At 38.4% G+C, this 25,481-nt stretch overlaps 1 protein-coding gene across 4 annotated transcripts in view; it reads right to left on the reverse strand.

Moving 5' to 3' along the window:
• The window catches only part of MACROD2 (mono-ADP ribosylhydrolase 2), a 1,871,078-nt gene that overhangs the window by 1,386,042 nt on the left and 459,555 nt on the right, over positions 1-25,481 (reverse strand). The window lies entirely within an intron of this gene.

The following is a 25,481-nucleotide window of genomic DNA, read 5'->3' on the forward strand; positions in this document are numbered from 1 at the left end:
CATTTTTAAGGTTTCTATCTTGGTTTATTTATAGTGTTTTTTAGTATATTGCTTTGTATAGTTTTCTTAGTGGTTGCTCTATGTGTCTAATTCTCTATATATATGTAACTTATCACAGTCTAATAGTATCAGCGTTTGTAGGAGGGGAGGGGATCAACTTCCTGCTAAGCATCACTGAAATCCAAGAGGACTATGGGTTTTTTGGGTGGAATAAACCTAATTCAGAGTATCAGTTCCACCTTGGGCAAGTTACTTAACATCTTAGGACCCCAGTTTCCCTGTCTACAGGTGTGGTTTTTCTGATAGTGTTTGGCAGATATTGCCAAACATTTTTCTGGCATTAGGCTACCCTTTTCTTGGTCCTTTGGCTAAGGGAAATAGGATTTTCTTGGAGCTTTTTTGGTCTGTACGTGTTGGTGGTCCCGGGCTGGAGACTTCTGCAGAACCTTGTCCAGGACACATGGGAGGCAATAAGGAAATTCAAGGAACTCATTGCTGCATAGTTCCTCAAGTCCCTCAGCAGCCCATTTTCTTCTTTTGATCTTCCAGATACTTCCCGTGCTTGTTTTTTGCATTATATCCAGAGATTTCTACAAAGGGGGAGGACCTGAGAAAAATGGGGCTACTCCACCTTGGTGGGTCTGAAAGTAATATTTCATTTGGTATTAAAAATGCCCATTTGTGTCATTTGAACTCCACTGATACACTCTGATGTTTCCTCCAATAATATCTTAAGAGGGTTAGACTATTTGGGTGAAGATATCAAATTATTCCTTTTGTTGTTCATAGCCAGGCAAACATTCATTTATATTTATCTAAAAGTAATTGTAAACATTTGAAAATAATTATATGGTTAAGTCACGTCAATTAGTTAAAACAGTTGGATGAGAACACAACAGAATTTTTCAAGCAACAGCTGAGTAGAAGATTTTAATCTCATTACAACTGATGTCAGCATTTTACTTAAGGCAAAACTAATTGCAGCAGCTTCCACCCACAGTCCCAACTCATCACATACTCACTGGATAACCATGCAAGGGAAAATGTGCTAATAAATGGATATGGAGCACAGAGAGATTTTATTTGGGCATTTGTAGTCACATAGCAAGCTAGTGCATGATGTAGTCAAAGACTTGTGTACATAACAGAAGATGTCCGTGTCATTTCCCAATCTTGTCCTTGGTGCCAACATCCGTGACGGAATGCTGGTTGAATGTGTTCCTTATGGGAATAAGAGGACTATGGGTTTTTCGAGTGAGATGAACCTAATTCAGAGTCTCAGTTCCACCTTAGGAAAGTTACTTCACATCTTAGAAGCTCAGTTTCCTTGTCTATAACATGGGTTTCTGAAGCTGTTAATTCTCTGGAAAGATGAAATCAAAGCATGTCAAGTGCCTTTTGTAGTACTTGACTCACAGGAAACGCTAAGTAAGTATACCTTTGACCCCTGATTTTGCACAGAGGAAACAGTGAAGCTAGAGTTCACATACCGCAGGGCCACCAAGATTGGCTTTGATATTCCCCCAACTTCTAATCCCAGCTCTGCAATGCAGGACACCAACCAAAGAACATCATGAATTCCCAGACCTTTTGTTTTCTACGAAATTGTCTCTCCCAAAAGTATTATGCAAAAACAAAAACAAAAACAAAACCTTGGTCTTAAAATGCACACAAGTATTTAATTTGAATAAATATAAAAATTCTAACCTTCCTGATAAATCTCTCAGTACCAGTCATCAAATTTCAAGTATACTTTTTCTAAAGATACATTCAAGGACAAACCTGAAGAATTCTATTTTAATTCTGTACTTTTTTCCCTGAGAGTTGTCTGAGGATTAAAAGGAATTTTTAAATCATGTGTAGAAAATTAAAGATTCTCCCACACAAATCCCTTACAGATAAGTGGCAGAATCCCAATAATTAAATACTTGCTCATCCCTCCCTTTTTCCCAGTGCTTTCTGTAAACTAAAGGGTAACTCTGGGTTAAGCGGAGTTTCTGAAGATCAAACTATTGTCACAAACTCTACCTTTTTGGCCTACAGGAACATGGAAACCTTTGAAATAAAAAGTCCAGTTTATCCAACAAAATGTTCTCTGAAAGAGTAAGCCAGATTCTCCGGATTGTAATCCTGGCTCACCAGTGATGAACTACACAGCCCTGGCAAATCAGTGAGCTGCCAGAGCTTCAGCCTCTCTGTTAAGTGGAGACCGCAGCACAGCGCTCCACATTCAATAAGCATTTTCTCATCTGGCCTGACCACACCCTTCAGTGTCAAGGGAAATGTCAGCAGCCATTCCTGCCCTCATTTAATAGCAAAGAAATGAAAGCTCTGAGAATCTTGATGTTTCCCAAAGGGTGACCTACGAATTGTGGATGATTCACAGGCAGCCTCTGAGATAGGAGAAATACTGGCTTTGAGGGCTAAAGAGAAAAACTGGAAAAACAAAGGGACATAGGAAGGAATATCAGAAGCCCAAAATAATAGCAGATAGTAAGCTGGTAAATGAAAGAATGAGGAAAGAGAAAAACAGCTGTACAGGACATGAGGAAATGAGACATTCAAGACAGTTGAGTTTTGTGGACAGCTGACTCATTGCCATGGAGGGCAAGGAATTTCAACACTGAATAGTCACTTAAACTTTGTGACGGATGGAAAGTCATGCCTCAGAATGTTGAAATGACTTGGATAGTGGAAGAGTTAAGGCTAGCAGGGCAGTTTCCTGATTTCGTACTTCAAATTGGGCTGGATCCTGACCTCACGTATTGCCAGCTCTGATGGATATTAGCCAGTCGCCCATCCCTTACAACTCTAAATTTTGTTTTAAAACATGTGCAGTATGTATTTTTAACAAGCCTCCCTGCTGATGCTGAAGCCCAACAAAGTCTGAAATCTTCAATCCTATACCACAAGGCCTTTTTTTCTATGTACAGTTTACTCTTCTTGTAGCTAAATCTATTTTGGGGATAAGGTGTGGTTGTTTGCTATTTTCCTGAGAAAGAGGTGTCATCTCCATGACCCTTGTCTACATCCTCCCACCCAAAGGATATGAATTGTCTAAATTTTACGTATTACAAAGATTAAAAAATACGAGTCAGGCAGCATAAGAGTTAGAGAACTCAAAAGTTCATTGAAATGTAAATGAATGAGAAATAGAGCCATTTTTAACAAAATGATGTAGGAACCATTGCATCAGTCCAAGGTCAGATAAAATAAAAAATAAAAAATAGATGTTCTGATACTAGTTTCAGCATGTTAGTCATGCTTTCTGACCTCTCTTATGAGAAGCCCTTGTCATTTTAAGGGAAAAGATTAAAAGCATATACTTTTATCTGTGAAAAGGATTAGAGAAATTAAACATTTTTATTAAATGCAATATTCATTCAGTGCTATCCTGAAAATAAACTCAATGCATCAACCAAGCAAAAGTGGAAAAAGAGTTTCAGCTTTAAAATAACTCTGTGCATATATACTCATCAAAAAAAATACAAAAGACTTTAGTTATACATACAAAAGGATGCTGTAAAATTATAGCCAACATTATAGCAGTAACTGGATAACAGCTCAGGAAAAACCTCATTCAAATTTAATGTGATGAAAATTTAAGTGAGAGAATATTAAGCTGCCTTTTTTATCTTTTATAATTTAAATTTTACCAAATAAACATAAAATTCTATTCTCCTATATTCCTTTACAAAATAATCCAAGTGCATAGTCACATCTTGAATGGTAATCCAATCCAAAATTTATGCAAAGAAGTTATTCCCCTTTCCTTTGGTCATTTTTGCAATAGATAATAATTGCAAAGGCAGAATTGATCACCCTCAATCATATGTATAAACCAAAATTTATTGTCAACTTAATGTCTCTTTTTCCCTCAACATAACTTACTGTGTCAGAAATTATGAGGAGTGAAGAGGACCATTTTAACCTATGTTCTACATCAGATTCAATTACAGGAGAAGGAAAACATTTTCATGGCATTCATATATTGCAGTGGAAGCAAGACTTGTCTTTTCAACCATATGTAATTTAACATCATTATTTAAATCAATATTTGAGAACTAATAAAGAGATTACTGAATCACAAGTTCATTTACATTACACTTTACTCTAAGACTATGCACTGCATTAAGGAACTAACTCCACTGCCTCATTCTATCAGAGTTCTAGGACGAATCAAATCTTAATTTTCATGTTTCACAAAACAGTGTACATAACGAAATTGCACAGACAGAGAATTCAACTACATGTACGGGGACCTTATATCACAGAAGTTACCCATTCAAAGCTAATAACAATAACACTGGATCAAAAAGAAAAAAAACTTATTTTCTTGCTCCAACGTGAGTATCTTCTGCTTAAAAAGATAGGATGACAGTAAATATGAGCAATTCAAAAAATAATGTAGTTATATGTCTTCATTTGTAAGTGAAACTTATGAGGATGTCATAGCATCATTATGTCTCAAAACAAAACTACTGACAAATACTGATACAAAATAGGGGTCTCAGTCGATACCCTCAGCCTCACTCTACCATTCTTCCTCACTTCCATTTTCCACCTACGGCCTAATTCACCTTGTGATGTTGTCTTGCTCTGGGTTTCCTACCAGCAAGGATTCCCTTGTCTTATGCATGATGTTTTAATCTAGCTATGTATTCAATCACTCATTCTTTCATTTACCTAGCAAAAAGTAACCAAGAACTTTATTTGTGCTAAGCAAGCTAGGGATGCAAAAAACTGAGTAAGATACACTCCTGCTCTCAATGCGTTTATAGTTTTAAGATTGTAGAAAACTGTGTGAATCTACTCCATGTAAGAAAGTACTCAATATTGATGTGAACTTTCTGGTCTGCCACCTAAAAATAGTGATTTTCCCCTTGCTTCCCAGAGGTAAGACTCTTCAGTTGTCTCTTCAGCTACTTATGTATTTCTATGGATATTCTTAAAAACACTGAAACAGCCAAAGGTAGCTTAAAGGAGAATATTTCTCCTTACAGGCTGATGAAAGAATGCACAAATGTGGGTTCTGCACAAGTGTAATGGTCTTCAATTTATTCCGTTTATCAACTTTCTTTACTTATTTTTCCCTCGGAAAGAGATCTAAAAAAATCATCTGGAAACTTTCAGTAGCAGAAGTTTTCTCTAAGCAAAAGCTTACTCTGCCCAAAATATAACTCAGATAAAAGTAAAGAAGAGGGTAAAAAGAGAGCAGAAAACTTGAGGAGCAAATTTTAAAAAACATAAGTCAATACTTTAAAAAAAATAGAAATGAGTCTCAGAGATATTAAGTTCCTTAGCAACAGTCATACAGCAAAAAGATGGCAAAGATATTTAAAATTATCCTTTCACTACATTATTTTGTATTCCTTTTTATTAATTTATTTATTGATCAAATATTTATTGAGCACCTACTATGATCAGGCTCTTTTCCAGGCACTGGGGTTACAATGATGTGCAAGAACAGATACAAACCCTGCTTTTGTGGATTCAGAGCCCAAAGCTGTCATATTCCTTTCTAAAAATGAGAGGAGGCCATCAGAGTTATGTAGTGCATTGTGAAACTGCTTTTTCTCTTTGCATGAATATAATCTTTAAAGATGTCTTATGATGTGACCTGGGACAGGTGTGATGGCTAAAGAAGCATGAGTTGTTTTTCTTGGTTCTCCTTTTAGCTAAAACTATTTGGTAGGAGGAGAAATTGCCAAGCTTGTTCTTAAAGAAGTCAGGTGAGACAGCTAAGCCTTCTTTTTGGGAAGGGGATGGAAGGGTAGGGAAGAGAATTGTGTGTATGGCAATCGCTGACAGTCCACTGCCCAGATCCCCACGGCACTGGCCATTTCTGTTGTGTTGGTCCAACTTCTAGTACCTGTGTCTCTGCCTAAGGGCTTTCTCTGGCCACGGGAGTCTGCTTGGCCTGTGAACAGCCATAAGTGCTGAGAAATTAATGTCCTCTAGCTCTCCCATTTCTCTCTGCTGAGATAACTCTGAGGCACATGTCTACATTGTTTCCCAGAGTTCCTCAGTAGAAACAACCTCTGGTTGCTCTAGGTTAACTGTTTGACACCCCTCTTTTAGCTTCGTTCACTCTTTGTTTTACTCCCCCCAGTTCCCTGTCTGTGTTTTCTAGAATCAGCTCCCAAAGGAACTACTTGCATTTTCATCTGTGACCCAGGGTCTACATATAAAGAAACCCAAACTAAGATAGTATGTCTTATAGTTATATATCTACAAAATAAAACACAAAAGGTAAGAAATGAGAGAAAAAAATCAAGATATAGTAGAAATATTTCATACCAGTATTCTGAATATAAAACTGAGTTTATCAGTGGAGGTTGGAGGTAGAATCATCATGGGGCCACTATTCATTCATTCAAGAAATAAAGAGCAAAATATTTTTCATGTTTTGACCCTAAAAATGTGAAGAAGACATGGCCCTTGCTCTGAAAAAAATCGAAGTCTAGTGGGAAAGGATGATACAAGAGTAAAGATAGTCACCAAACATGGCCACCTACAGCCTATCTACCAAAATTCTGACTTAATGGTTGATGCTATCAATACAAGAAAGGTTATAGGAATTATTTTATATTGCCATCTGTGACAGATTTCTAGTATATTTAAAGAGGGTTTCAATGGCTCCTAATTTCTACAGTGTGGATGCACAGCATTTCATGCTTCAAGAATTAATAGGGAGATCTGGGGTCAGCCCAGTGGTGCAGCGGTTAGGTGTACGTGTTCTGCTTCGGTGGCCCAAGGGTCACAGGTTCAGATCCCGGGTGTGGACCTATGCACTGCTTGTCGAGTCATGCTGTGGCAAGGCATTCCACGTATAAAGTAGAGGAAGATGGGCATGGATGTTAGCTCAGGGCAAATCTTCCTCAAAAAAAGAAAAATTAATAGGGAGACCTGTCTTCCTGTACTTAAGTATAGTTCTTATTAATATATTCCTTCCTTTAATGATTTGTTCCCATTTTTCAAAATAAAAAAATAGAATACATGTATGAATTCAAAAGGAACACTGGTTAAAATTTACCTTTTTGTCTTTGACACTACAAGCAACCAGTCAGTACAATTCCATCTTTGTTAGGTGTCTAGGACATGGCTGAAATAATAAAAGTGTACATGTATACAGACATCTCTATACCCATATATGTAAATAATGGTTTATGGATTGCATACCTTCTGAGATTTATTAAAGAAGGCACCTTCAGTGTTTCCCAAAGATAATAGTTACCTGAACATACACAATTCTAGGAGAGGTGCCTTATCTCTCTCCTCCACACCTTCAAATTAATAGTGTTTTCCTAACAACTACCACAATTTCTTAAAAGTGAACTTTAACAAACAAAGCATTTAGGTGTTATGAAGTGCACTATCTTAATGTTCATAAAAGTTATTGCTTACACCCTGCATGATTGCTTAATTACTATGATTCAGTCATGAACAAAACAAAATGCAGAAAGCAGATCTCACTTGTTCTCCTGCCCAGAAACCACATCCCATAATTAAGCTGGAAGATGGTGGGATAGCTCCTCAAACAACGTAAGGGAGTGGTGGACAGCTTCTTAGTGCTCATTACTTCTGGGTTACAGTTGAATCATAACTATTAAGGGATCCTGTGGGCTGTAATGAGTAGATCACCTCAGACTAAGGTTGCTGGCTGAGAAGTGCACACTGCTCTAGGAGGTGAGTTCGAAGTAGTGAACACCGGACTCTCAGATCCAAGGAGCAGCCACTAATGCACAAAACCTACCTAGGGCCCAGACAGGAAACCTGTACAGAGGAAACTTGTGCCAAATAAAATGACTCATTGGCCAAGGCCAGAATAATTCCAAGCCTGTTGGATAAATTGTGTATATAGGTAGACAGAGACACAAGGCCTCTGTTTCCCAGACAGGCATTTCTCTACATTTAATCATCTACATTTATATTTCATTTTTCAGAGAGAGAAATGAAAAATATCTCATCAAGTGGTCTGATCAGCATCATCCTAAGAACAGACGCTATCAGTGCTTTATCCATATGTTCTCAGCTCTGACCATTTTAGGCATGTCAGGCTGACTTCCAACTGTCAACACCTGAATCATTGCCTGAGGATTTTCTTTACCTGCCAAAGACCACTTTGCCTATGCACATAGCAGGTTGTGAATGCTAAGGAATAAGGCTGCTTAGAGCAACCCTCAACTAATGACAGGCGTGAATTGATGAATTAGATACCCCAGCTCCCTTCTCTCTCAGGTGGGATAACTCTGAGGTCCACGTTCTACACTGGCTCTCGGAGCACCTTAACATCACTATGCTCCAGTTGCCCACCTCTTTACTGGCTTTCTTCCTTCTCTATCCTGTTTTTTCACTGCTCTATCAGTGTTCCTTAGGATCACTTTATACATAAACTACTTACAGTAGAATCTGTCTCAGGTTTGATTCTCAAGGAATCCAAATGAAAATCATCAATATCATCATCATCATCACGACAAGAATAATAATAGCACTTACCACTTATTGGGTTACTATTATACGGACTTGAAGCTTCTATTCATTATTCTATTAAACTTTTAATTTTCACAAGAGGCAGCTATATTACCCATAACTTACAGTTGAGAAAGAAAGGCATGGGATATTTAAATAAGTTGCTGAGATCTAGATCACTGAGTTAATAGTGAAGAAGAAGCCAAGATCTGTCTTATTCCAAACTCATTTTGCTTATTCTACTGTACTATACTGCCACCCATAAAAACTAAAATTAAAATAATTATTTTATTTTATTTTTTTTGAGGAAGATTAGACCTGAGCTAACATCTGCTGCCAATCCTCCTCTTTTTGTTAAGGAAGACTGGCCCTGAGCTAACATCCGTGCCCACCTTCCTCTACTTTATAAGTGGGACACCTGCCACAGCATGGCTTGCCAAGCAGTGCCGTGTCCGCACCTGGGATCTGAACCGGCAAACCCCGGGCCGCCGAAGCCAAACATGCGCACTTAACCACTGCGCCACTGGGCTGGCCCCTAAAATTAAAACAATTTAAAAACAAAATTTACATGTTGAGCCCTTCTCTATCTTCTAAAAAATATTAGAAGGAAATTTTATTTCAGCTACTTATTAATAAATGTCCAAGAATACATTTGTTGACCTAATAATACTTTCAAAAAGAGTCATCAGAAGATGGATAGTATTTTATTCCATTTGGAACATTCTTTCATTAAGTGTTTGGTTGTGTCTCCTTTTTGCTACAGAAGCATGTTATAAGAGCATGAGACCTCCTCAAGGGCAGGGACCGCATCTTATTCGTGTCCACATTCCCAGAAGCCTGCCTAGTTATAATTCAGTGAATGTTACCTGAACTCACTGACTTGAGTTCTAGTACATTTTAATGATATGGAAATGTTTGGGGGGAAAGCTGGTTTCAGTAAGACTCAACCTGGATGCAAAGGAGATTGATGTTCCTTAGAACGGAAGAGAAATTTTACAAAATGAGGTGAAATGAGGTCCATGGTCTTCCCAATGGTATTATCTATACAAAGAATAATCTGCGCTTCAAAGACATTTGACATCATAATGTAAATGGTGTTTTGATATAACAATTGAATATCTTGAAAAAGTTAAATTGAATTTAGAGTAATGAGGAAGAAGGAGAATTCTGGAGTTTAGAACTCTAGATGTTACAGTATAGATCTGCTTCATGTCATGGGAGACACCCCATTGGAAATACTGCTGACTCTGTCAAAGAACAGGTGGTGGATTTCTTTCCCAAAATGAAGGAAACAGCTTTTCTTGAAGATTTCATAGCCAAGCTCTGTCCATTAGCAATCCAAATGTTTCCACTAATGACATGTATCCTTTAATCAAAAAGTAAAGACTATTGCTTGGAACTGGGTAGCTGAGCCATTGCCTATAGCACTTTGCCATTTCAAATATTTACAATTAAGTCACTTTTAATAGTCCTACAACCTCTTATTTAAAATTGTAGAATACAAATTTCTAAAAGTATGGAAAAAACAGTCTGTGAGACAAACCTTTTAATTATTCCAATATGCCAATTATTTACAAAAATGTGTATGAATTAACATTCAAACTTAAATGGCTTTAACAAAGTGTAGAGTGAAACTATATAATCAGTTAAAATTAATTCACAGCCAATATATAAGATTATGAAAGATCTGGAACTTAAGGAGCCCAGAGAATACTATTTGAGATGCTTTGGCCATATGAAAACAGATACAGGAAAGAGGAAGAAAACAAGCAAAAGAACAATTCTTTACAGAATAAAAACATCCCATAATTATATTTCCAGATCACTCTGTTTTTTTAAAAATATAAAAGACTCTTTTAAAATTAATTCAGGAGAAGTAGAATAAAAAATCTACAGTCATTTCCTGTTTCATTAAAGAATTCTGTACAATTGTATAACATTTAATTTGAAAAAATATCTTTCCAAAAAGCAGAAACAGTATGCAAATTAATAATATTTAGTTGCAGATTATTTTCTCCAACATTAAATTATGAAATTTTTCTATCATACAGCAAAGTTGAAAGAATTGTAGAATGAAATCCTACATACCGAATACCCAGCTTCTACCATCACCATTTTACTATGCTTCCTTTATCACATACCTGTGAATCTATCCATCCCTTTACTCATTCATTAATCCATCTGCTTTTGGTGCATTTCAAGTTTATTTTCAGGCAGAAAAATTCTCCCTAAATACTTCTGCATGCATATTATCAAATATAGTTCAATATTTGCTTCCATTTTATAAAATTTGCATGCAATGAAATGCAAAGATCTTGTGTTCATTCATGGAGTTCTGATGAAATTGTACACTTTTGAACATCCAAACCCTCTCAAGATATAGAATATTGAGCTACAGATTATTTTGAGAAAAATAATACTGATAACTCTTTTCTTTAAAAAATCAAAATATTTAGAAATTTTTAAGTCAAATAAAGGATATCATTTTTCCCTTAGCCTCAATAAATTTTTTCAACTCCATCTCAGCAACTAAATAAAAAGCAGCACATGAAGTGATGCCTGAGAATTATCTTGACTCAGAGCAGGGATGCTATGCCAAATGCCAACAGTGTCCATACTGGTAAGGTAAATGTGGGAGTAAGATGAGTAAACTACAAAAGGGAGTGGTGGAGACTGCAATCAACACATCAACACTCAGCTCCAGCATCATCAGACCTTCAGATTATTCAAGGAGAGCTGTAAACACAGATTTTTATGTGCAATATGTTGAATTTCTAAAATGTTAACTATTAAATTAAAAACCTTAAAAACATTACGTGGTTCAGTCCAACTGAGCCTATAAACCACCCCCACCCCCACCCCAGTTTGCATTCTGTTGCTTGGGGTTTCATGCGATTTCATGACTTGTAGTTCCCTGTAGTAGTATATGTTTATTATGATCAGATCATTCTTTGAGTCAAATGATGAGTCTCAGAATAATAAGATTTATCAATATTTTTTAAAAGTTTAAGACTTGAGCACTTAAACCAGATCCTATTGTAACAGAGATAACAGGCTCAAGAGAAACCAAAAGTAAATAGTAATACAGGCTCTTTCTCCCCAGGAAATACACCCATATACACTCCCACAAAATGGGGCAGATAATATCAGAATTTTATCGACTCTATTCCCTCTCAGTCTCATCATTTTTCACTTATTGATTCATTCAATAAATATATATTATATATGTACCAGGCCCTGTCCTAGGTCTGGGGATATAACAGTAAGTAAAATAAAGACCCAAATTTCATGGAATTGAGCTCAGGGGAGGAAAACAATCAGTGTATAATATGCCTAGTGATCATAAGTGATAGGAGAAAAGTAAAGCAGAGTGAGGTGAGAGGATTATATAAGGTGGTCAGAGAAGACCTCTCTGACAAGATGACATCTGAACAGAAGTGAAAGAAAGCGAGGGAGAGAACCCTAAGAATATCCTGAGGGGAGAGGGATCCATGCAGAAAGAACTTGCCAGACTAAAGGAAAGACCTCAAATCCATTGCAACAAAATGTGCCACCAAATGCAAACTATATATATATGCTTCACTTTAAGAATACCTATTCTCACATAAAATATACACAAGATATATCCAATTGAGAAAATAATATCCTATTTGGGATTTAAAGCTTCTACTGATTCTTGCCTTGACATAATATACTATTGGGATGAAACTCTAGCAAGGATTCATCACAAGCTTATTATTCAGAGGGGTCAACTCTGTAATTAAGATATAATATGATTTACAATTTTTGATGCATACTTTTTGTGGAATGCATTCATTATATGAAAGAAGGTACTCCCTACTAACAGAATTCATATGCATTGTATATTGCAATGTAGAGTAAGAAGGGGCTAATTATGGACAGTTAGCAGATCATTTTCATATAAGAAAATGAAATCTAGATGAAGAATGAAAATGTGAGCTTATAATACAGTCTTCAGAGATTATGCCTGATTTTCCTTCCTTGAGCCCCTTTGAATGGAGAGTACGATTATGAAAGTTAACCTGTGTGTTGCCAATCCCTTCAAAGTGCTGACAGCAGGTGGTACTAACGTACCTTGACATAGGATTTTCTTGCTCAGGACCTCAAAATAGGGAAAAGGGATTATGGCAACAACTTCACCTGACCCAGAAACATCTCTGTCTTTTGTCATCCATCATGCTAGTTTCATAAAAGTCGGTATAACATTTCATTCAGAAACTGGCAGAATTTGCCTTTTTTATACCTGTCAAGACTGAAGGTAATTGTGCTCCCCGGGCCATTCTACTTGAAGGAAATATATGGAAATTAGAAATATACCACATTCTACAAGAAACTGCCAGTTTCTGAGTGCCTTTGTGAACTCCCTTTCTTTTCTGTTTAATATAAAAATAGAAGGGGAAGGGCTGGGGAAGGGGAGACAGGAAACACAGAGTAAAATATATTCAGCTGCCTGCAAAGTTACCCCATTGAAGATTCTACTGCTTCTTGCCTTGACATAAACACTTCATAGTCTCCAATTATATTAATTGCTCATGTAGTAAAAAACCATCTGGGTAATAAACATAACCAAGTTCACAGACACAATAAATTTGAAAATGTCCTGAATGCAAACAAGGGCAATATAAAGATGTTGTCTGATCATTTTTTGTTTTAGAGTTTTATTTTTAATAAATTGGGATTCTTTTGAAAGTTTACATCAAGCTCAGGTAAATATTACAACTATGGCTATGTTATTAAGGACATTGCCATGTCATCGTGTCTTTTAAAGTGCATGTGAAGATATTTACAATATTACAGATAACTGAATCTAAATCACAATTCTCTGTGAGTTATGAAAAGCTACCAGGACCTTTAAAAGAATGGCAAAACAGTCTTCAGATGATAAAAGATCCGCAGGACGTCCACGTGTGAAGTAGTTCGCTTAGCATCCAGAAACCGGCAACAGCTGCCGTTTTGTCTAATGCACCCCTCCCAGTCTACCTCTCCATTCCATTACCCAGTGGAAAAATGTGAGTCACATCCTTACCAGAACTTATTATCTCTGTATTTCGGGACGAAAGTAATAGCCAAGTTCCCAATTTCTCTAAAAGAAAACCAAGCAACCTGTCAATACACCAGCAGCATTACTTTTCAGTTGCCAAGGCTTATAAAAAATAGAGGATTTATGGTACATAAGCTAAATGCATCTAATTAATTTTTTAAAAAATGTATTCACTAAGGAAAACTAGATATAACTCCTTTTTTTGAGGACGCATTTTATAAAATATTTTAGTGGCACAAGTGCTGATAAATTTACCTGTGCAAAAAATGAGCCTAATTTTTAAGAGAACCCACTGCTACTTACCCAGGGCTTTTATATAGCTCTCCTTTCCTAAATGAGGGCATCAAATCATTTTCACACACGTTCTTCCCTCACTTCCCCTAACACTCTCTCTCCTCCTACCACCAGCCCACTCTGTTACCTCCCCCATTACCCTGGGAAAGCGAGAGTCAAGGGAATAGGGCAGAAGAGGATGCTGTTAAATTTCTGTGTATGGTTATCTAAACTTGGTCAGGAAAGCTAAAAGAGGTGTCACCCTATGCACGTGGGTACTATTCTCTGAAAAAAACAAAACAAAACAAACAACAACAAAACCTGTGTCATTTCCTCCTCCTAAATAAAAGAGAAAAATGGGATTTTGAGAAGGAAAATGTTTTTGGCTCAAAATATTACACTCAATGGATCTGAGATAGTTTTGAACAGAGTCACATGAGCTGGCCAGAAAAATGTCTTGATTTTAAGTATTGCCAAATTTTGTCTAAGTTAAGGTAAAGCACCTAAATTTATAAGCCATTTGTTCGTTCATTAATTCATTCCTTTATTCATCAGTTAGCCAGTCATATATCAAATATTCATTTAATAGTTATGATGTTCCAGGAAGTTCTAGGCATTAGGGATACAGCAGTGAAACAAGATACACAAAGTCCTAACTCAGAACATTTGGAGGGAGATTGGGGTCAGGGAGACAGATAATAAACATGTAGGCTCAAAAATAAATGAGATAATCTTTCAGATTGTCATACATGCTATGAAGAAAAGGGAAGAGGGTCATGGAAGAAGATGCCTACGGTGAGGGAGGTAGGCTGGTCAGCTGAGGCCTCCGTAGCTTCCAAGCTTACACCTGAATGATAAGAAGGGACCAGCTAGGTAAAGAGGCAGGAGGGAAGAGAAGAGCATCCCAAATGGAGGGTGGGAAACACTCTTGTCCTGAGGAGAGTAACAGCTCAATATGTGCCTGGACAGAACGCAGGCCAGTGTGGCACTCAGAGAGTCAAGGGGAAAGGTGGGAGGGAAGGGTCATAGGTAGCTGGATTCTTGCAGGCCAGGAAAAGCAGCGTGGATTTTTCTCTAAATGCAGCGGGACTACATTAGAGGGTTTTAGGCGGGGGTGGTAGTATGATCTGATTTATGGATTTTAAACATTATTTTGGATGCTGCATGGAGAATGGAGAATTCTGAAGCCATTTTACACAGGATTCCCAGTAGGACTGAGTCCCAGTTAACCAAATCCTGAATCTGCTCATTAAAATACCCTTTTTGGGGGTGCTTCACTCTCCTGTCCCTCATTCTTATTTCCTAAAATTAACAAATAAACCATCATATCCAAGTCATTGTCTCCAGCTTTGCTTTTGGAGGAATCCAAACTAGGACACCATAGAATGCCCCCAAACAGCTCAGTACTCTTGTGAGCTTCCCTCCACAGTAGAGTAGGACTTCCAACCACTATCCCAATGATTAATCTAGAGTGGAATGAGAGTGCACAGAAGATGGGGAGATGGGTGGGAGGGAGAAGGCTTATCATGTGTAGGAGGAACTATAAGTTAATCTCATAGCCAAGAAGACGCCCTGACCCTTTCTGACTAGACCTACAGTCACACAGATGGACACTTCCATAAGAAAGATGTACAAAATGCCTATGGCATTAATTATTGTCTGACTCAAAATTTTGACATGAGAATTCAGTTTAAGAACTGAACATGTTGAGACAGGCACTGGCACAAAGCCCCAGCCTAGTCAGATGTACATCTTTATTTACTGCAGATGGTCACCAAGTCATTTTGCCAATTTGGATGTTCCCAACAAGGTTTCACAAATAGATTTTTTCTCCAATAATATCTGCCTTTAGTTGAAAGTGGAACAATTATAAGAAATGTGACTTAACTCATACAGACACACACACACACACATTCACACAAACATACACCAAGATTACCAGTCAAGTTTAAGACCAGTTACTTTAGATTTTGCTCAAAGTCCAAGATAATCTATCATCATCATTGTTATTGTCATTTTGCTAGTAAAGAACTTGCATTTAATAATTTTAACACTTATTTATAAAGGAAAACTTTCCCCATGAAGAATAAAATAAATAATGGCCAGCCACTTCACCTATGTTCTCTACATCCCCAATTCTCATGTACTCTTCTTTGTTCTTCCTCAAGTATAATATGAAACTAAGTTTAATTCTCTTCTGTTCCTGCTGAGTTTTTCCTGATTCTTCTGTACCCAAGGAAGTCCTCCATTTGAGACACGAAAGTTTAAAAGTATTGGCTAGCCAAATTCCAATAATGTTAATGGAGAATGAATTTTTAAGAAATGACAACACTAACAGAGAATTATTTTTAGTTGAAATGGTAATCACCTAAAGTCTATGTTGCATATATACATGTTGTTGGGCATCATGACAAAGGTCTTCTTTGTGAGATCTCTTTGAAACTATAAGTGATTTCTCCCAATGACAAAGAGTCCAAAAGACTTTACTTCTAATAGTTGCCGGGCCCCAGCTATTATTTTGTGGAGTCATGATGTGTTGCTCTCCAATAATCGAGAGGGCTATTTCTGTCAGACTGAAACTATTTCATATGTTCTAATAAATAAACACTACACCATAAACAAAATTAACTACATTAGTACTAACCTTAATACTTTCTATCTATAAAGATAGATACACTTAAAGAATTAACGAAACCTCTCACAAATTCAATTCCAGATACAATATTCAACTAAGATACAATATGACAAGTTCAGTTTCTCATGCTTAAGCCTATTGGTACAAATTTGGGAACTACCTGGCCATCCAGTCCAAGGAAAGTGAGGGTCTTGGTAAAGTCACAGCAGCTAAGGGAGGATGCTGGGTAGACCTCAGGGCATAATTAATTTTGCCTGGCTTCTTCTTCACAATTTATTCAACACTTTGGTGACTATTAAGCTACAGCTTCCCAGATATCTAATCAAAGCAATGCCCAAGTCTTTGACAGCAATCTTTCTAGGATAAGAAGGTAACTCTTATCAAGATACCTAACTGGTTCAAGAGTAAAATGACTTAAATTCGGAAGGGATCTTGGAGGTTCCTTCAACCCTCCAAACCAATGTAAGAGTACTCAGATAAAAAATTATTCACTCTCTGCTTAAATATTTCTAACTAAGAAGTACTCATTAGCTCCCAAAGGGGTATCATTCTATTTTGCACTGCCTTTGGTTATTAGCAAGCTCTTTCTGATAATAAATCAAAACCTCTCTCCTTGTCTCTTTTTATCCATTGGCCCTAATTCTTTCGTCAAGGACAACAGAACATATCTCATTGCTCTGTCTAGTAATTGTCTTTTATTGTCTATTCAGAAACTCTCTCTCCCTTTCCTCCATCAATTAACTTGAGGCCTCCTGAGGGTGAAGGAATTATTTTAATTATTTTTGGATTTTGAGGGCCTAGCACAAAGTAGGTGTTCAATAAATGTATATACTGAAAGAATAAATAGACGTAAAGCAATCTCAAGGTCCTTGTAAAATATGTCTATATATGAAGATATTCTTCACCAGCAAGATTATCCATTGATTCCCCAGTCATACATAATACCCATTATTAAGTAGAGAAAATCTTTTCTATATTTAAATCAAATTTAATCTGAATGGAGGAAAACAACAGAATGGGTAAAACAAATAGTGAGAACACATTATATGTTTATACTTGAACATCAGCATATCTACTATTCTTAAAATTTACCATATTTGAAATAAAATATAATCCAAATAATACAAATTCAAACACAAGACCTGGAAAGCTATCCCAGTTCCCCATCTGTTCTTTACCACTTAGTCCTCTTTGCTTACCACTCAATCCAAAGAGGATGAAACTACCCTTCAGGATAAAGCAATGCTCTAATCTGACAGTGCTGCCCTTTCTGTGTTTAGGCTTTCTTTGCTGGATCTCCATGGAGTCCTCAAGAAACACAGGTATAATTGATCATTTAGATTTTTTAAAAAGGAAACCTGAATTTCCTGTCTTTCAACATTATTTATTGAAAATAGATGGCGAGGGCCTGGCCCCGTGGCCGAGTGGTTAAGTTCGCACGCTCCGCTGCAGGCAGCACAGTGTTTCGTTGGTTCGAATCCTGGGCGCGGACATGGCACTGCTCATCAAACCACGCTGAGGCAGCGTCCCACATGCCGCAACTAGAAGAACCCACAACGAAGAATATACAACTATGTACCGGGGGGCTTTGGGGAGAAAAAGGAAATAATAAAATCTTTAAAAAAAAAAAAAAAAGAAAAAAAGAAAATAGATGGCGAAAGTTGTAAAGAGCATCTCTTCTGCAGAGGAAGAACTAATATAACAAGGATTGACCATCAAATTGTTACATGGAACCTATGAAATTAAACATAATTGCTATTTCTTCAAGCTGCAGTGTATATTTGTTAACATATTAAAGTTATCCAAAAAGTGAATGTCCAAACATAGGTAAGAAGACTCTCAACTTACATTCTTTACTTTGTCTGTAAGTAAGGCAAAATATGACATTACTAGGGCTCCCAGTGAAAATACTGGCAAAGAAAGTAATAATTATTCTAGTGAAAGAGGTATATAACAGGATATAAGAGTTTTAAAATAATGCCATTTAGGATTAAAGGTAAAAAAGAGACTCTTATAATATGACCAGATGTTTAGGAATCAGGGATGAATGTAACTTTCTTATTTTTGTCCCATTTCCATTCTCTTTTTCTTGTTCCAAGATCAAATGGTTTACCACCTAGTCCACCATAAAGCTAAAACTAACAATCATTTAGTTTCCTATAAGTTTGTGAGAGTCTTAATAATCAAGGAATTATTTATAATATATAATCATAAGTCATATGACTACATGCTTCTTACATATTAAATACAACATCACAATTTTTGGTCCTTCACACAGGCTGAAGGGATAGCAAGATGCCACAAGCTCAGCACACGTGTCAGTAATCTCTGCTACAAAGGCCTAATCCCAATAGATCAACCAGACTTGAAACTTCAAGTCCACATCAATAATTCAATATTCTGAGCAACATGTGCAGTAAATTTAAGCAGAGACGAAGTGAGTGACATTCTAAGAAAATGCCAGGGGTATGTATTTGAGCAACAGGTTTCCAGGGCATCACCACATCTGAAACATTCACCTTCTTAACAAAGAGGAAAGGCATTAGAAAAAACAAACAAAAAAACAAACCTACTAATGAAAACCAACTTGCCCAAATAATGAGTGACTCTAAATGACTACAATCACACTTCTGTAATATTAAGTAAGAGTTTCTAATATGCACAAATTTTGTCCTTAAATTTCACACTAAAAAAGTTAGTAGTTATAAAAGATTGTATTGTGCATAAAATGTCAAACCTATGCTTCTTGGAAACCTGGATCTTAAAACCATTATACTACTATAGTCCTTTAGAATAAGCAATGGTTAGGCTCTTAGTAGGTACTAAGTGAATGTTCATCCAATAAAAAAATGAATGAATCTATAATGAGCACAAACTGAAATCACCATATAATAAAGAAGAAAACAAAAATTCATTGGAATGTGTCCACAAAGTGAACATGAGGTGCTGAGAGAAACTTTTAATAAGAAAATTGAGCCACAGCTTTTAAAAGGCCAGCTATAGAAGAGGAAATATGCGGTGGGGATACAACTTTCCCCCAGGACTTGTTACCCGCTAAGAGCTTGAGAAAGCTCTTCAAGCTTTCGCCCACAGAGGTGGCCTCCAACAGCTTGGTGGCTCTGTGACTGGTGCTTAGGACCACAGGTGGGCAGGTCGTTTAACTTCTCTGAGTCATTCAGCTCACTATTTCGCTCTGAGGACCACAGATGAAAGCATTTGGTAAATTACATATATAAAAAAAGTGTTAGCTCTATTATCATTAGAACTACTCATAAAAATACCTACTGTATTAGTTTCCTGGGGCTGCTGTAACAAATTACCACAAACTTGGTGGCTTCAAACAATAGAAATTTATTCTGTCACAGTTCTGGAGGCCAGAGGTCTGAAATCAAGAGGTCAGCAGGGCCATGTTCCCTCAGAAGGCTCTAGGAAATAATCCTCCTTTGTTTCTTCCAGCTTTTTGGTGACTCCAGGTATTCTTTGGCTTGGGGCCATAGGACTCCAATCTCCATCTCCATCTTCACATAATCTTCTTCCTTGTGTGTCCCTGTGTCTGAAATCTCCCTGTGACTTTAGGCTCATCCTAAATCTAGGGTGATCTCATCTCAATATCCTTTGCTACATTTGTAAAGATCCTTTCTTCAAACAAGGTCCGCTTCACAAGAGGATGTATCTTTCTTGGGCACGGCATTCAATTCACTATACCTTTCTATGCCTCCTGCTCCCACCTTTCCTAGCCTAAACAACAAATGGAAAGTAAAATGATTTCAGAGCTTTTCACATAGTTTTTGTAAATTGCTTTGTATTCTTGGGAAAATAAAAAAAAAAAAAGTGGAGAAAATACCTTACCAGGCAAGTGTACATGGTGACTATTATATTATTACCAACAACCTTTTGCTCCCGAGATGCACAAGTTTGTTTCTCTAGAATGTGATATTTGTACGAGTTAAATGAAGCATAGCCTGCTGATTTGCACAACGATTCTCTTACTTTAGATTTACTAATTAATTGACATTCTGTTATGTATTGCATAAATGAGAAAATTAAGCACACACTTAAAAATTGAAGGTAGATTATATTCCAGTGCTCTTAATCAACTTGGAAGGTGAAAGGAAACCAGCATTTAAACCAACGCTGTAGCAGTGAAATGTAGTCAGCTAACAATTAGAGATAATATTTTTAATGTAAGGTTTCAACTCTTAAGACTGCTTTAAGTAAGTATCAAAACGAATCCTGTGAGAATATCTAATTTTAGAGCTACTAAAATCAGTCTTCTTTTGCCAGAATATCTGAATGTAAGCAGTGTGCAGGGAAACAACTTGCTATAATGTATATACAAATCACAGTTTTAGAAATGACTCCTTTTGAGACCTAAGTAAAAAATACGGAAGTGCCTCCTTCTCCTTTTTGACAAGACAATTCCCAATAGTTTTGCAGGCACTCTGACATTTCTGCTCTTTATACCGTTCTGTGGGGATAAAGGAATGTGGCAGTTGCTGTTGGTCCTCAGCCCATGATTCTTGCGGATCATCACTTCCTGGGGGCTTCTAATTTCTAATATCTCTACCACTGCCTGAGAGCTTCCCCATAAGCTGCAAAAAGCCACATCACAAAGGGCCTGGAGACCTTAACGCATTCTCCTGAATTTCTCAACAGATGACTGACAATAGTTAGAATACAAATACCATAGCTCCCTCACACTTTGTGGGGGATAATCACAGTCTAATTCTGTACTGTTTCCCAGAGTGTCCCTGTGGCCTATGTTTCTATCAGCCACAGTTGTGACTGGTTTGATGATGCACCTCTTTAGGCTGTCTTCCCTTCTTCGTATCGCTGTATCACTTTCCATTCTCCCCTATCTTCCAAATAAACTACTTGCACTCAAATCTTTGTCTTATAGTCTGCTTTTAAGGCCATCCAACCTAAAACATGGAACAAGGAATATTATTACCCTTCAAAAAAAAAACAAAGAAAAATCTCTTTGCATCAGAATGACCTCAAAAGTGAATCTTTCTGAAACCACTGCTACACACTAAATACAGATGTACTCACATTAAAAATGAAAACTCATAATCATACAGTACTCTGGCAAATACTGCTTATTAACAAAAAGGCATGCCCCAGCCCCTTCTTTCCCTATTAGAACCCCAATTTCAGTCAAGCATTGGATGGCTATATCCCCTTTAGGTTACTCAACTCCTCCATAGGTCCAGAGAGCAAATCTTACTTATTCTGACCAATCATGTTCATTTAATTCCCATTTTCACTGACTAAGGAGACCAGAACAGGAGCAGTTTTATGGGAAGCTTCTGATAATGTTTATCTCAATCTTTAAAAAGGAAATAAAGAGGAACCATTCTCTCCTCTAGCCTTTAAATGTTGTATAAGGAGGTGATCTAGAAGTTGTGGTAGCTAAATCACACGCATGAAGTGACAAGCCTGAAGACAAAAGACAACACGATAAGGGGGGCAGGACAGAAAAACAAAAGGAGAACTGGATTTTTGATATCTTTGAAGAACTGAATTAATGAATCCTGGAATAAGCCTACCTCCAGACTTGTGATATGAGATAATAAATCTCCTTATTTTTCAATCTCTTGAGTCTTCTGTTACTTGCAGCCTAAAACTAATACAAATGCTTTTTCAGTGTGCAAAATGCTTTCACACAGAGTATCTCATCTCTCTAGGTAAGAGCAACATAGCTAACAGTTCCTATATTGACCTCTCAGCCACAATGGCATTGTGCCCTCTTTGGCTGAGCAGTCACTGAAAAGGTGAATTGAATAAACATAATTCGTTACAACTAATGAAGGTTTACCCCCCTGGATCTAGTTATATACAACAGAAAAAGGCACAGGAGGGAAAGTTACTGAAAAATGAGTACTTAATCTGCGCTCCAATTATTATTTTATAAGACCAATCCTCATATACCTATCTCATGGGTTTGGTATAGGGGTCACTGAGATAACACACATACAGGATTTACAGAGTCTGTCATATTGCTCTGTAATTGCTGGTTACTCCTTACTACTGGATCAGAGAAGAGGGCCCAAAGCACCCTGAGCAATGGTCAACAACTTTTCTGGGCAATATCAACTGACTCAAAACAATCCACAAGTGAGGTGAAGAGATGCTCGAATGAAAAAAAGCATCTCAGAGAGAAGAGTCATCTTAATGAGAGGTGAGACCAAGATGGCGGAGTGAGTAGTCTTCTTTGTCTCTCCCCGTTTGAATCTACAACTAATTGGACATTCACCAATCAACAAAGGATATCCATATAGCATCTCAAGACGCCTTATAGACCCGTGCTGCTATACATCAGAAGGTGGACGGACTTCCCTCCGAGAGGAGGTAGAGATAGGTGAAAACTCTCTGATCCCTGACCCCCGGACAGCCTAGTACCTGCAAGAGGCTCCCTTCCAGCGGACTCCCCCATAGCATCACCATGCACCACAGGTGGGAGTGTGCACACTGGCGGAGTGACGGTGGAAACAGGTGACTACAGCCCTACCTAAGCCCCCTGTGATTACACCTAAGCCAAGGGGGAAACGCCAGGGTCCTGCACCCACCGGCAGGGAAAGCCTCTGTTCGCCATTAGCAGAGAGGCCCTGCCCAGCATTCAGAACACCGGGAAGCTCCCAAAGAGCGGAATCCCCAGCAGGGCAGCAGCCCGCCAGCCGCTGCCAGGCCCACGGTCTCCGGCTGTGCCTGGGACAGTGCAAGAGGCACCCAAAGTTCCCATGGGCGTGCTTGGGGGCTGGGAGGAGCTCCAGTCCCCAGCTCTGTGGCCCAGGGGGAAACTCCAGGGCCCCGCACCTGCTGGCAGTGAAAGCCTCTGCTTGCCATTAGCAGAGAGGCTCCACCCAGCATTCAGAACATGAGGAAGCTCGCAAAGAGCGGAATCCCTGGCAGGGCACCAGCCCGCCAGCCACTGCTGGGTCCACGGACTCCGGCTATGCATGGGAAGGTGCAAGAGGCACCCAGAGTTCCCTGGGCGTGCTTGGGGGCTGGGTCGAGCTCCAGCACCTGGCTCCACGGCCCATGGGGAAACTCCAGGGTCCTGTACCACTGGCAAGGAAAGCCTCTGCTTGCCATTAGCAGAGAGGTCCCTCTCAGCATTCAGAACACCGAGAAGCTCCCAAAGAGCAGAATTCCCTGCAAGGCAGCAGCCTGCCAGGACCCACAGACTCCGGCAGTGTCCCAGATGGGGAAAGGGGCTCCCAGAGATTCCATGGGAGTGTTCTGGGGCTGAGAGGAGCTCTAGCAGAATGGCTACATGGCCCAGGGGGGAACTCCAGGTTCCCACAGCAGCCTCAGCGAAAGCCTCTGCATAGCACTAGTGGAGAGGCCCCAACAGGCAATCACAAGGCTGGAAGGCCCTGAGGCAAAAGTAGCACAGCCAGGTGAGCTAACCACAGACTGCAGAAGATACCCATAGCTCTGCTGGGACCTATAGTGGACAAGTGTGATCTTGCGGGCTCTGACAGTGACAGAGCTGCGATTATAGGTGATCTTGCTCCCGGCTGCTGGGAAAGCCCATAACACCGCTGCAGACCCCAAGGAGGGAGTGTGTCTAGGTGGGCTGCAACAGTAGGCACCAGCAGCCTGAGGCCCCCTTGCGATTGCCCCCACAACTGAAGAGGGACCCCACAGGACCACTGTGAATACGAGGAGGGGCCCAGGTCCAGTCAGTAACAGCTGACAGGATTCCTGGTCAGTGCAGACTAAACAGCTGCTCCCCCTACACACACACCAGTTGCAACAAATGGAAGCAGTAACTAAACTCTATCTCTATGCAGAGGCACAAATCCACACCAACAAGCAGTATGAAAAAATATATTAAATCTCCAGAAGAGAAGGAAAATGATAAGTACCCAGAAAACAATCCCAAAGACAATGAAATCTATAACCTAAATGATGATGATTTCAAAACAGCCATTATTAAAAAACTCAATGAGTTAAAAGAGAATTCAGATAGACAACTCAATGAGTTCATGTGCTATGTCACAAAAGAGCTTGATACTATAAAGAAGAACCAATTAGAAATACTGGAGATGAAGAACACAATGGAGGAGATTAAGAAAAATCTGGACTCTCTGAACAGTAGGGTTGATAATATGGAGGACAGAATTAGCAATTTGGAGGATAGGAATATAAAAATGCTGCAGACAGAGGAGGAGACAGAACTAAGACTAAAATGAAATGAAGAAACTCTCCGAGAATTATCCGACTCAATTAGGATACGCAACATAAGGATTATAGGTATACCAGAGGGAGAAGAGAAGGAGAAGGGGGCAGAAGGCCTGTTCAAAGAAATAATGGCTGAGAACTTTCCAAACTTGGGGTAAGAGATGGAACTTCATGTGACAGAAGCCAATAGATCTCCAAACTTTATCAATGTAAGAAGACCAACCCCAAGGCATATAGTAGTGAAGCTAGCAAAAGTCAACAACAAAGAGAAAATACTAAGGGCAGCCAGGCAGAAGGAAATAACCTACAAAGGAACCCCCATAAGGCAATCAGCAGATTTCTCAGCAGAAACTTCACAGGCTAGAAGAGATTGGAATGAAATATTCAAAACTCTGAAGGACAAAAACCTGCAGCCAAGAATATTCTACCCAGTAAAAATATCCTTCAAATACAATGGAGAAATAAAAACTTTCCCAGATAAACAAAAGTTAAGGGAGTTCATTGCCACAAGACCTCCTCTTCAAGAAATGCTCAGGAAGAACCTCATACCTGAAAAATCAAAAAAAGGAAAGGGGTTACAAAATCCAGAACAAAGGAGATAAGCAGGACAATAACAGAAAGTAGCAGCTCTCCATCAGAACAGGTTAGCAAAAGTTAAATAAAACATTAAAGATAAACAGAACGCAAACACCAACAATAAATATAACCTTGTCATTTTAACCACAAACTCACAACACAAAAAGGAAGAGGGAAAAAAAATCTGACAATAACAACCTAGAAGGGGAAGAGAAAAGGGATGGAACGTTTTAAGGAAATAAGAGGCTATCAGAAAAAGGACTATCTCATCTA

The sequence above is a fragment of the Equus quagga genome, chromosome 12 (assembly GCF_021613505.1).
Source record: "Equus quagga isolate Etosha38 chromosome 12, UCLA_HA_Equagga_1.0, whole genome shotgun sequence".
NCBI lineage: Eukaryota > Metazoa > Chordata > Mammalia > Perissodactyla > Equidae > Equus > Equus quagga.